The 12,766-nt window shown below is 35.7% G+C and overlaps 1 pseudogene; it reads right to left on the reverse strand.

The window, feature by feature from the left end:
• Positions 1 to 11,710, reverse strand: part of LOC127197759 (vomeronasal type-2 receptor 116-like) — a 44,550-nt pseudogene extending 32,840 nt beyond the window's left edge.
• Between the last annotated feature and the right edge of the window lie 1,056 nt (positions 11,711 to 12,766).

Here is a 12,766-nt window from a genome sequence, read left to right on the forward strand (position 1 = left end):
TTTCTTTATTCTTTTCAGTGGATAAGCCTGTCACTCTGGCCAGCAAACTTGTAGGGAGTCATTTCTCCCTGTCTCCCTACTCCATATAATAATTAGATTGCAAGAGTACATGGATGCTCTCTGGGAGATATAAACCCAGGTCCTCACACATGCACCTAGAGCATTTTATATTGTTACTCAAGTTTTGATCTGTTTAAAACTATCATGGTGAGGAAAAAACCTTATACATTTTAGGATGCCAAAACCCCACACACAAAGGAATGACAATTCATTTTACTGTCAAAATGTACTGTTCACAAAATAGTGTCTTTAAGGTTATATTTAGTACATTGTTCCTCAGTTGGATATAGAAATACTGAATGTTAAAATATTGTAGGGTTTCATAGAAAGGCAATATTATCTTTATATTTTGGAAAGATATATAGAAAAAGATGTTAAACCTTCATTAAACATACTTGAAAAGGAAAGAGACAGAGCATCTCTAGATATAATTTTTTTCTGCAGAAATCTGTCCATTTAGTCACATATATATGTTTTTATTTCATTTGGTTTTTGCATTGTTCTTGTTTTTAGTGTGTGTTCTTTGTTTGTTTGCTTGCTTGCTTCAACAAATTATTGCATCTCTGATTCTTGGGTTTCCCTTCTTGTTTTTCAACCATTCTTCCTCTTTGATTGTTACTGGTCTGCTACATATCTGACACACATGCTGGCTCAAAGAAAATTATATGTTTTATTCCCTTCCCTATAGTCCTTTTCAAGGATGCAGCTGAGATTTACAGATTGCATGCAATGAGGTATGTTTCTTTTGAAATTAATGGATTTCTCTAGAAGTTTCACACAAAATGAAATGCAACAAAACACTTAGTATATATCATAATTAAAAATCAATAATTAAGGATTCAACTGTAGCCAGGCACGGTGTCCCATGCCTTCAATCCCAGCACTTGGGATGTAGAGGCAGGTGGATCACTGTGAGTTCAAGGCTAGTCTGATCTACATAGTGAGCCTAGGACATCCAAGGTTACCCAGAGAAACACTGTCTCAAAACAAACAAAAACCCAAAAGGATTCAATTGTGTTTACCAACATGAAATGAAAACCACAAAATTAAAATATTTTCATTAAAACCTATTATAATAACACTCAAAATAAAAATGCAAAGTACTTAAAAACCAGACTGGAAGTCTGTAGTCTTGGTGAATTCTATATAATTAGAAGTAAACATTCTGAGTCACATTAAGAAGGTTAAACATTTTTCAGCAGAAACTGTAAAATGAGAAGGCCCTGCCCTGATGCCTTATAAACTCTAAGAGAACACATATGAGAGTCCAGACTCATATATGAAGCAAAATTTCAATAACCATAGATGTATAAAACAATATATTCCACAACAAAAACAAATTTAAACAGTACCTATCCACAGAGTCAGTCTTACAGGAGATACTATGAGGGAAACTCCAGCCTAAGGAGGATAACTACAACTGGAAAAACACTCGACATAGATAACTTCACTTTAGCCTAACAGAAATTAGATAAGCATGTATATACACTACCACAACCATTATCAAAATAAAAGAACCTAGCAGTCACTGGTCATTAATCTTTTTCAACATCAATTGTCTCTACTCTCCAATAAAGGCAGAGAATAACAGAATGGATGCATAAAGAGGACCCAATATTTTGGTTCATACAAGAAAAACACCTCAGCCACGAAGATAGACATTACCTGAGAGTCATGGGCTGGAAGAACGTCTTCCACCATATCTGACAAAAGTAAGCAGAGGAACCAATTTGATATCTAATAAGTAGACTTTTAACCAAACTTAATCAAAAGAGATGAGAAAGGACATACTCATCTAAGGATAACTCAACCTAGGTGACATCACAATTCTGAACATCTATGCCCCAAATACAAGCACACACACATTTGTTAAAGAAAAAGTAATAAAATTTAAACCACACATTGATTTCTACACATTAATAATGGAAGACTTCAACTACCCCCTCTCAACAAGGATAGGTCAACAAAACAGAAGATAAACTGAAAAAAAATGACATTAATAGATGTCATTAATCAAATGGACCAAACTACAGAACTTTTTACACAAACACAAAAGATTATAATTTTTCTCAGTATTTCACAGACCCTTCTCCAATATTGAGCATATTGTAGGTCATAAGACAAGCCTCAACAGATACAAGAAGATTTACACAATACCTTAGATCCTATTGGGCCACCATAGCCTAAAGCTGGACCTCAATAACAACAGAAATAACAAAAAAGCCTACACATAGATGGAAACTGAACAACTGTTCACTCAATGACAACAGGACCAGGGAAGAAATAAAGCAAGAAATTAGGGACTTCCTAAAATTCGATGAAAATGAGTATAAAACATAAACACCTTATGAGGACACAAGGAAAGCAGTGTTAATAGGAGAGTCCCTCGCATTTATTGCCTTTATAAAGAGAAACATCTCATACAAGAAACTTAATGACACATTGGTACATTTGGAAGACCTAGAAAAAGAAGCATAAATACCCAAGAGGAATAGAAAGCTGGAAAAAAATCAAATTCAGGGCAGCCATCTAAAAATTAGAAACAAAGTGAATGATTCAAAGAATTAATGGAACCAAGAGCTGGTCTTTGAGAAAATCGACAAGATAGACAAACTCTTAGTGAAAGTAACTAAAGCCTCAATGACACAAAATTTGAAAACGTAAATGAAAGGGACAATCTTGATAGAGTCCACTTCCTGAAGTTGAACCAAGATCATGTGAACAAATTAAATAGTCCTGTATCTTCTGTTGAAATAAAACAATCATCCAATGCCTCCAATCCATAAAACTAACAGAGTCAGATGGCTTCAGCACAGAATTCTTCCATACCTGCAAAGAAGAACAAATACAAATTCCCTTCAAACTATTTCAAAAAATAGAAATGGAAGGAACAGTACCAAACTCATTGTATGATGCCACAGTCAACTTGATACCTAAACTATACAAAGGACCAACAAAGAAAGAGAATTCTAGACCAATTTTTGTTATGAAAGTTAATGCAAGTATATTTAATAAAATATTCACAACTTAATCCAAGAACACATTAAAAATAACATCCACCATGACCAAGTAATCTTCATATCAGGCATGCTGGGATTATTCAATATACAGAAGTCCATCAATGTAATCCTCCACGTAAACAAACAGAAAGAAAAGAAACCATATGATCATCTCCTTATATAATAAGAAAGCGTTGGACAAAATCCAACACCCATTCATGTTTCAGAGAGATCAAGGCACATACCTAAACATAATAAAGGTTATACACTGCAACCAGATAGCCGACATCAAATTAAATGGAGACAATTGCAAACAAGTTCCAGTAAAATCAGAAACTAGGCAAGAATTCCCACTCCCTCCATATCTCATCAATATACTACTTGAATTTCAGGACAGAGCAATAAGATAACAAAAGGAGATCAAGGTGATCCACATTGGAAAAGAAGAGGTCAAAGTATAGCTCTTCACAGATGACATGATAAGATACATAAATGATCACTAAAATTCCACTACAGAATTCCTACATCTGAAAAACATCTTCAGCAAAGTGTCTGGAAACCAGATTATTAATAAAAAATGAGTAGCTCTCCTGTATAAAAAAAATGAGAAAAGGGCTGAGAAAGAAATTAGGGAAAGTACATCCTTCACGATTGCCACAAATAGCATAAAATATCTTGGTGTAACTCTAAACAAGCAATTTAAAGACTTGTTTGAAAAAATACTTTCAAGTCTCTGAAGAAAGAATTTCAAGAAGATAACAGAAGATAGACAATTTTCCCATGCTTCTGAACCGTGAGGAACAACAAAATAAAAATGGCCATCTTGCCAAAAGCAATCTACAGACTCAATGCAAACTTTATCAAAATACATTTTTACAGACATTGAAAAATTAATTCTCAACTTTGTATGAAAAAAACAGAATAACTAAAACAATCTTGTACAGTAAAAGATCTTCTGGAGGTATCGCCATCCTTGGTCTTAAGCTGTATTACATAGCAGTAGTAATAAAAATATCAGCATGGTATTCTTGTATAGATATAGATCAGGGGAATCAAGTAGAAGCCTCAGAATTAAACAATCGCACCTATGTACACTTGATTTTCAAAAAGAAGCCAAAAACATGCAATGAAAAAAAAAAGATAGCATCTTTAACAAATGGTGTTGATCTAACTGCTTACCTATAGAAAAAGTCTAATAAATCCATATTTATCACCCAGTGAAAACTAAAGTCCAAGTGGATTAAAGACCACAATATAAAACCAGATACACCAAAACTGTTAGAAGTGAATGTGGGGAAGAGCCTTGAACTCATTGGCATAGGAGAAAACTTCTTGAACAAAGCATCACCAACTCAGGGTCTAAGATCAACAATTAATAAATGAGACCTCTTGAAACTGAAAAGCTTCTATAAGGCAAAGGCAAATGTCAGCAGAACACAATGAAAGACTACTGACTGGGGAAAGATCTTCACCAACTCCACATCTGACAAAGAGCTAATATCCAAAATATATAAAGAACTCAAGAAATTAAACACCACCAAACCAAATAATCCAATTTTAAATGGAGGTCAGAGTTAAACAGAGAATTTGTTTGAAATGATTAAGAATTAATAAATACTATTAAAGGCCCAAATAAAATACAATTATGTCTAGTGGAGGGGCATTTTTCAGAATAGTGAGAAACAAACAAACAAACAAAAAGCATAGTTTTTGATAATGGATGGTATATTTTAACATGTATATATATATATCAAATAATAATAATATGTATTGTCTTGACAATTTCATGCATGTAAGCAAAGACTTATAACCACAGTATAAAGTGCAATCTCTACAACATATTTCTAGATAAAGCAGAAGGGAGGCTACAAGCATCCAAACTCAAAGCAACAACAAGAAAATGGAATCTTTATAAAGAAGATCTCTTTCCTTTTTTAGATTCATGTTTGACAACACATTGTGTGTAATAAACATGTACAATTCATATATGATAATTCAAAATTTGTTTAAAATTCAACATCACTTTATTTGATACTTTCTCATTCTTTTCTTACAGTGAGTTTGAAGTCTGCAATCCATAGATTGGTGAAACCTTTGTCTTGATTAATAAATTTGAAATATCTACGTATTTGTGAACACGTGTAATATTTTTCCTTTATAATGACAGGATTTTTCTCTTCTTTTTTGCTTTGTATCCATCTTTCCATGTATCCAGATTCATGTTTCTCTCTCTCTCTCTCTCTCTCTCTCTCTCTCTCTCTTCCCTTAGGCAAATTCTAAAACTCCTGCACAGCTTGTTGGACATAAAGATGTTAAGATAGTCAAGGGTACATGGGGAAGCCCTGTTTCAAGAAAAGAAAGAAATGAAGGAAGAAAGCAAGGAAGTAGAAAGAGAATGGAAGAAAAAGAGAAATGGGAGAGATACAGAGGAGAGATAGAAGGAGAAGGAAAGCAAGAGAGAGAAGAGAGAAAAGTGTTTAGCTGAGTATGGTAATGCATGCCTTTAGTTCCAGAACTCAGAAGGCAGAGGGAAGCAGATCTCTGTGTGTTCTAGACCAGCCTAATCAACATAGTAAATTCTAGGACTGCCAGTCTATCTGACATAGAAAGCCCCTGTTTCAGAAAAATATAAATAAAAGAAGTGTAGAAGTACATAACATACACACACACACACACAGAGTGTTTTAGTTACTTTAGTTAGAAGAAACACCATACCCAAAGCAAATTGGGGGAGGAAATGACTTATTTGGCATTTTAATTATGTTAACTATTGCTGTGATGAAACGCCACATCCAAATGCAAGATGGAGAGGAAAGCTTTTATTCCACATTTTAGTTTATCACTGAAAGACATCAGGTCAGGGACTCAAACAATGTGAAATTGTAGAAGCAGGAGATGATCTATAGACCATGGAATGTTTATAGTTACTGGTTTGTTTGTAATGGATTTCTTAGCCTGCTCCCCTATAGAACTGAAAACTACTAGCAAAGGAGTGGCCCCACCCACAATATTTTGGACCACCCCCCCCCCATCAATCAGTAATTGAGAAAATGCCCCATAGGCTTGGCTCTAACCCAATCATATAGGAGAACTTTCTTGAGTGATATTCCTTTCTCTCAGGTAGCTTTAGCAAGTCTCAAGTAGATATGCATCTGTGCAGTGCATTTGGCATACACATCATCACTGTCCTTTGTTGGAGGAAGTTAGAATAGGAACTCATGCTGGACAAGACTTGTAGGCAAGAGCTCTGACCCAGAAGCCATTTATTGGCTAGCTCACTGTGGCCTCCTCAGCCTCATTTTTTAAATGGAACCCAGGACTACCTGCTCATAGGTGGCACCACCCACAATGGGCTAGGCCTTTCCACTAAATCAAGGATTAAGTAAATACTACAAAGGACTGTCTATATCCTGCTCTTATTGAGACATTTACTCAACTGAATTTTCCTTCTCTCCACTGACTCTAGTTTGTGTCAAGTTAAGATAAAACTGTTCAGCACAGAAAGAAATATTAGACCAAAACTCAAAGGTTTTAGACAATACAAAAATGTTAAGAATTGATAATACTAATTTAAAGTAAAAATAATGATTTCTTTAAAAATAATCTTATATGGTTATTTACAATATTCTCATTAGGATAATGATAGTAACAACATGCAGACAAATTAGTAGGAAGGGCCAGAAATATGACAATTTTTGTATTACTTCTAAATGTTACAGCATCAGATAACTTACATTGAAAAATCAGAAAATATTTTATGACTTATGTACTTCTTCAATTAGAGTAGATAAAGTTGGAACACCATAAAATAAATACTTTTCATTGAAATAATTTAACAGAAAATTAATATATAAAGGCTTGAGTGCGTGACTATTACTTTCAATGTGTTTTGATAAATAGTAGAACAAATCACACAGTGCCGACAATGACTGCCATCTGCTCGTTCCTCAGCCAGACCCTGACAAAAATCCTTTACATCAGAGAGGTTGGTGTACAGGTGATGGGCTGCTTGTGTTTTTGTTTCTGGCTGTGCTGAAAAAACACCTCTACACATTACTTCCTCTTTGTTATTGACTTGAGAGAAGGGGAACTAAAAACCACAATGAGAATTCCACTTAAAGAACAACCTGGAGATGAAGGAAGATCAATTGATACAAAAACAAAAAGAAAACAAAATAAAATAACAACAACAACAACAAAAAGAAAACAAGCAAACAAAAACCAACAGCAACAGTAACAACAACAACAAAAACCAGACATCAAAGTCGTACTAGTGAAGGAAATTATTACAGGCCAGATACATGATAGCCCTCCACTAAATATTTAGAGGACACTCAATAGCCATTCTGACTGTACTCAAAGAAATGACCACAGGGCTGCAATTCATGGAAATTGAGACCTAAAGTATAAAGCCAAGGCAAGAGGGGAGAGTGTGCTCAGGATCAAGATGCAGTTAGGAGTGGAACCATTTTCACTGCTGGTACACAGAAGGATAAAAATGGAGAAATCAATCCAGGATGATATTTAGACACTGGAGCAATTTTCCTAGAAAACTTGTAGTTGCTCCATTCAATCTTTTTTTTTTTTTATTCTGGGAAAAATGTAATAGAACTTTATTTAAGTGTATGCAGAATATATGTTTGGGAATTGCATTCTATGAGACAAGATTCTTAATCTTTTATAACAAAAATACTATTTTCTTTTCATGATCTACTTTGAATATATTTCTGATGATATAAAAAGTTAGATTTTTATGACCTGGAATTGTTCACCCCCCTTAGGCAACCTAGTGGTCCTCCGCTTCTGAGAGGTCACCATATTCATGCCAAACTTAGTGTGTACACCTGATCCAAAAAGTGTAGAGAGAGAAGAGAGAAAAGACATCCCTGAACTCCTGGACTCAAGCTATCTTCCTGTCTCAGCCTCTGGAATAACTAGGACTGGTCAAGGTATGGGAAATAAATGGCTGCAGAGTGTTCAGCCCTAAATGGGGCTGCTGGATCATATCCCCCCCATGCCAGTGCTTAGAATGATTGCAAAAGATGAATCAGAAAGGCTGTAAGAAGCAGAAGGCAGAATGACTAAAAGGAGAGAATATTTTCCAGAAACAACTGAGCAGTTGGTCATATGAACCTGTTGTGACCTGAACAAGATCAAGCCTGACAGAATTCCATGAAGGAGAAGGAAAGTTGGCAGGTGGTCTGTAGTGACGTTCCAAACATAGCTGAGGATCTATTGACCATAATAACTGATGGGAAGGACAGAATCAGTTTCCCTTAAGGGTGTGATCCTTGACAGTTCTACCACACTTCAGTGGAAGACCACACATTGAGAGTGTTTTATGGAGGTATTAACTGGACTCAACAGATGCATTTAAAAACAAAACAGAACAGAAAATAATGATACACAATTTGGTGGTCAAGGAAGGGGGAAGAATCTGGGAGGAGATGGGAGATGGGGATGAATAGGATCAAAGCATAATCTATGAAAATTTCAAAGACCTCATAAATAAGAAAAAACGCTTTAAAATAAAAAGGTGATGTTTTGGGGAAACAATTCTACACCAATCATGGACAAGCGAGACACTCATGGCTCACATAACTGAAAGTATATTCTTTTCATATATAGGCTTGTTGCAGGGTGACATAAAGAAAAACTCATACAGATGTACATTTGTGCCTGAGCTACTGAAAACAGAGAGAGCAGAGGAAAAAGAGAGTGACAAGAGGCATTAGTTCTGATGTAGTAGAAGCGGCTCCAACCAGCATCCAAAGTCCTCAGTCTGCTAAGTTTATCAGACAAATCTGTGATCCTATTTGAGATATGATCCTTAAGAATTTGGGTCTAACTTTAATCACTGCATTGAGATATAAATTATTTCATCTGCATAGAATTTTTTAGTCCTGTGACCAGGTTTGTTATGTTAGTTTCCAATGAAATGTGTCAAGACCACCAAACATCCCATGAATTTTATATATGAACATATTTCTTCCTCTATCATTCTTGTAGTTTTACTTGACACCCCACCATCTTGTTAAGAATTACACTGTACTGTCACACTGAGCACAATTTATGTCAAGAAGGATATTTTTCTTGTAAATTTCTGCCCTTTGTGCTTGTAACAATTTTCTTATGTGTTCAACGATCTTTACAAGCTCAATTGCTGTATTTCATGTTTTTTATATTTATCCATTGAGATTCTGGATGTCTATATAAGATAGCCACAATATGTTTCCCTTATAAAGAGACACACTTGAATATTTTTCATTATTAGTTAAAAGAAATCAGACATTCTCTTGACACCATTCCTTAGGCCTTAATGTCAACAATTAGTAAATGGGACCTCATGAGGCTGAGAAGCTTTTGTAAGGCAGGAGACACCATCAAGGGACCAAAACGACAGCCTACAGACTGGGAAAAGATCTTCACCAACCCTACATCTGACAAAGGTCTAATATTCAAAGTATATAAAGAACTCCAGAAATCAACCACCACAAAACCAAATAATCTAATTGAATAATGGGGCTTGGAACTTAAAAATTCTCAACAGAGGAATGTCAAATGGCTGAGAAACACCTAAAGAAATGCTCAACCTCCTTAGTCATCAGGGAAATGCAAATCAAAACAACTCTGAGACTCCATATTACACCCATCAAGATGGCTAAGATCAAAAATTCACGTGACATCACATGCTGGCAAGGATGTGGAGAGGGAGGAACACTCCTTCATTGCTGGTGGGAATGCAAACTAGTACAGTCACTTTGCAAATATATCTGGTGCTATCTCAGAAAACTGGGAATAGGGCTTCCTCAAGACCCAGCTATTCCACTCCTTGGAATATACGCAGAAGATGCTCCAGCACACAACAAGAAAATTTGCTCAACCATGTTCATAGCAGCCTTATTCATAATAGCCAGGACATGAAAATAACCTAAGTGTCCCTCAGTAGATGAATGGATAAAGAAATTGTGGTTCATTTACGGTATGGAATACTACTAAGCTATTAAAAACAAGGAATTCCTGAAATTTGTGGACAAATGGATTGAGCTAGAAATGATCATAATGAGTGAGTTAACCCAGAAGCAGAAAGACTCAAATGATATATACTTACTTATATCTGCATACTAGCCCAAGAGGCATGTCCCATGAAAGCTTTCACTTACCAGGAAACTGGGACAGAGGGGAGTACATCCTACTGAGATCCTAGATGAGAGAAGCATTGGAGAATAGCAAAGTATAAGGGTCCAGAGGGTCCTAGAAACCTACAAGAAGAACATAATGATAGGCAGATTTGGGCCCATGAGTGCTGCTAAAACTATGGCACCAGCCAAGGACAATATAGGCCATAAATTTCAAACCCCTACCTACAGGTCTAGCCATTGGACAGGACATGCTCCACAGTTGAGTGGAGAGTGGGGTATGACTTTCACATGTACTCTGGTGCCTCATATTTGAAAACGTCCCCTGGAGGGGGAGACCTGGTGGCACTCAGAGGAAGGACAGCAGGCTACCAAGAAGAGACTTTATACCCTATGAGCATATACAGGGGGAGGAAATCCCCCTCAGTCACAGTCATAGGGGAGGGGAATAAGGGGAAAATGGGATGGAGGGAGGAATCGGATGATACAATGGATGGGATAACCATTGAGATGTAACAAGAATAAAAAAATAAATTTTTTGCATATTTATTAAAAGCTAAAATAAAAGCCGTATGTGGCCATCCTCACATCAAGAGTATCTTCTTGGTGATCACATCCATATAAATGAGGAAAAGCACTGGAAACCGATGGCAAACAGGTATACATTAAAATATGTATAACTCATTTATTTTAAACAGCCTGCGATAGAAATTTCAAAGTATTGGAAGTAAACCTTGTAGTATAATTGAGTTATATGGGTGCCAAATACAAATAACCAAAACACTAAGAATGTAACATTTATATAATTCCTGACTGTGTCATGGTTCTTCTTGATATAGCTAATTTACTGTATACATGTAATAATATAAATATATGTAAAAAATTAATAAAAATACATAAAACGGGTTTGAGAATAAACACATTTAACAAAGAAACATTGAAATATTAAAAAGGATATACACAAAGATAAGTGTAGAGAAACAAAGTGCTCCCTAATGTCAATAGTGACAGTCCTGGTCTGAAATCAGCTGCATGTAACACAGTCAAGACTTTCCAGGCACTCCAGGCTTCAAAATTGTCACTTTTCCTTGAAAGAGGAAAAGAAGTACACATGGAAATATGTTTGAAGCGGTTTGAGAATAGAAAAAGAGATATTGCGAAAAATTCAAGAAAGTTTTAATCCATACATTCTTTTAGTTTCAGGGAATCTTCAAATCTGAGAATAAATAATTGTACTTACCACACATTAAGGTTCTCCAAGTGGTTTGGCACATATTCATATTTAATGTATTTTTCTTCATGGATGTCAGCAAGAGGAATAAATGCAAAAATCTGCATATCTCCTTCACGGGAAAAGATATTCATCAGTTTTTGCATAGCAGTGACTGTCAGATGAATCACACACAAAATTGGGAATATACAGAAGCCCAAAGATAAAAATCCAGAACATCCTATTAACATGTACATCTGCCCAGGCACAAGACTGATAGTTACATATCCAATGATGTCCATCAGGTATATATTGATCTCAGGTGTTTGTGAACATGTGCGCTTCTCACTTGGTTGATGGGTGCAGCTGTCACACTAATCAGCATGCAGTTTTTTTCTGACACTTCCACCACTGCCATTGAGAGTTCTGAAACTTTTTTCCCTTAGGCTCTCTCTTCATCTGAGTCCATGTTTTCTGCTTAATAATAAGTTGGAAGCTATATTTTCAATTTTCTTCCCTAGCCACAGGCATCATGACTTCAGCCAAGAAGACAAACAGCATAGCTCAGGCATCAATTACCCTATTAGGCTGTTTTTGGAGAAATTTGAAGCAGGAAACTTTTCATGTAACAACAACTTTAGCTGATGAAAACAGCATCAGAGGTTACTATCTCTCTGTCTCTGTCTCTCTCTGTCTCTCTCTGTCTCTGTCTCTCTCTGTCTCTGTCTCTGTGTCTCTCTCTCTTTCTTTCTTTTAGTTAGTTTGGCTAAGGGTTTGTCTATCATGTTGATTTTCTCAGAGAACCAGCTCTTGCTTTTATTGATTTTTTGTATTGTTCTCTCTGTTTTTAAGTTATTGATTTCAGCCCTTTAGTGTAAAGAAACCCCGTAATCTACTCCTCTGTTGCGTATGTGCTTCGTTTTGTTCTAGGTCTTTCACGTGTATGGTTAAGTTTTTATTATGGGATCTCTCCTATTTCTTCATGAAGTTGCTTAGTGCTATGAAATTTCCTCTTAGTACTGCTTTCATTGTGTCACATAAGCTTCAGAATGTTGCATCTTTGTTTTCCTTGAATTCTAGAAAGTCTTTACTTTTTAAAATTTCATCCTTGACTCAATGGTTACTGAAAAGGGAGTTGTACAGTTTACATGAATTTGTAGACTTTCTGTTGTTGTTGTTGTTGTAGTTGAGTTCTAGCTTGAATCCATGGTAGTGTGACAAGAAAGAAGGAGTTATTTCCATCTTCTTATATCTGTAGAGATTTGTTTTGTGAGTGACTATGCAGTTAGTTTTGAAGAAAGTTCTGTGTTGTCTTAAGAAGAAAGTATGTTCTTTTGTGTTTGGGTGAAAAGTTCTGT

Source organism: Acomys russatus, chromosome 13 (genome assembly GCF_903995435.1).
Source record: "Acomys russatus chromosome 13, mAcoRus1.1, whole genome shotgun sequence".
NCBI classification, from domain to species: domain Eukaryota; kingdom Metazoa; phylum Chordata; class Mammalia; order Rodentia; family Muridae; genus Acomys; species Acomys russatus.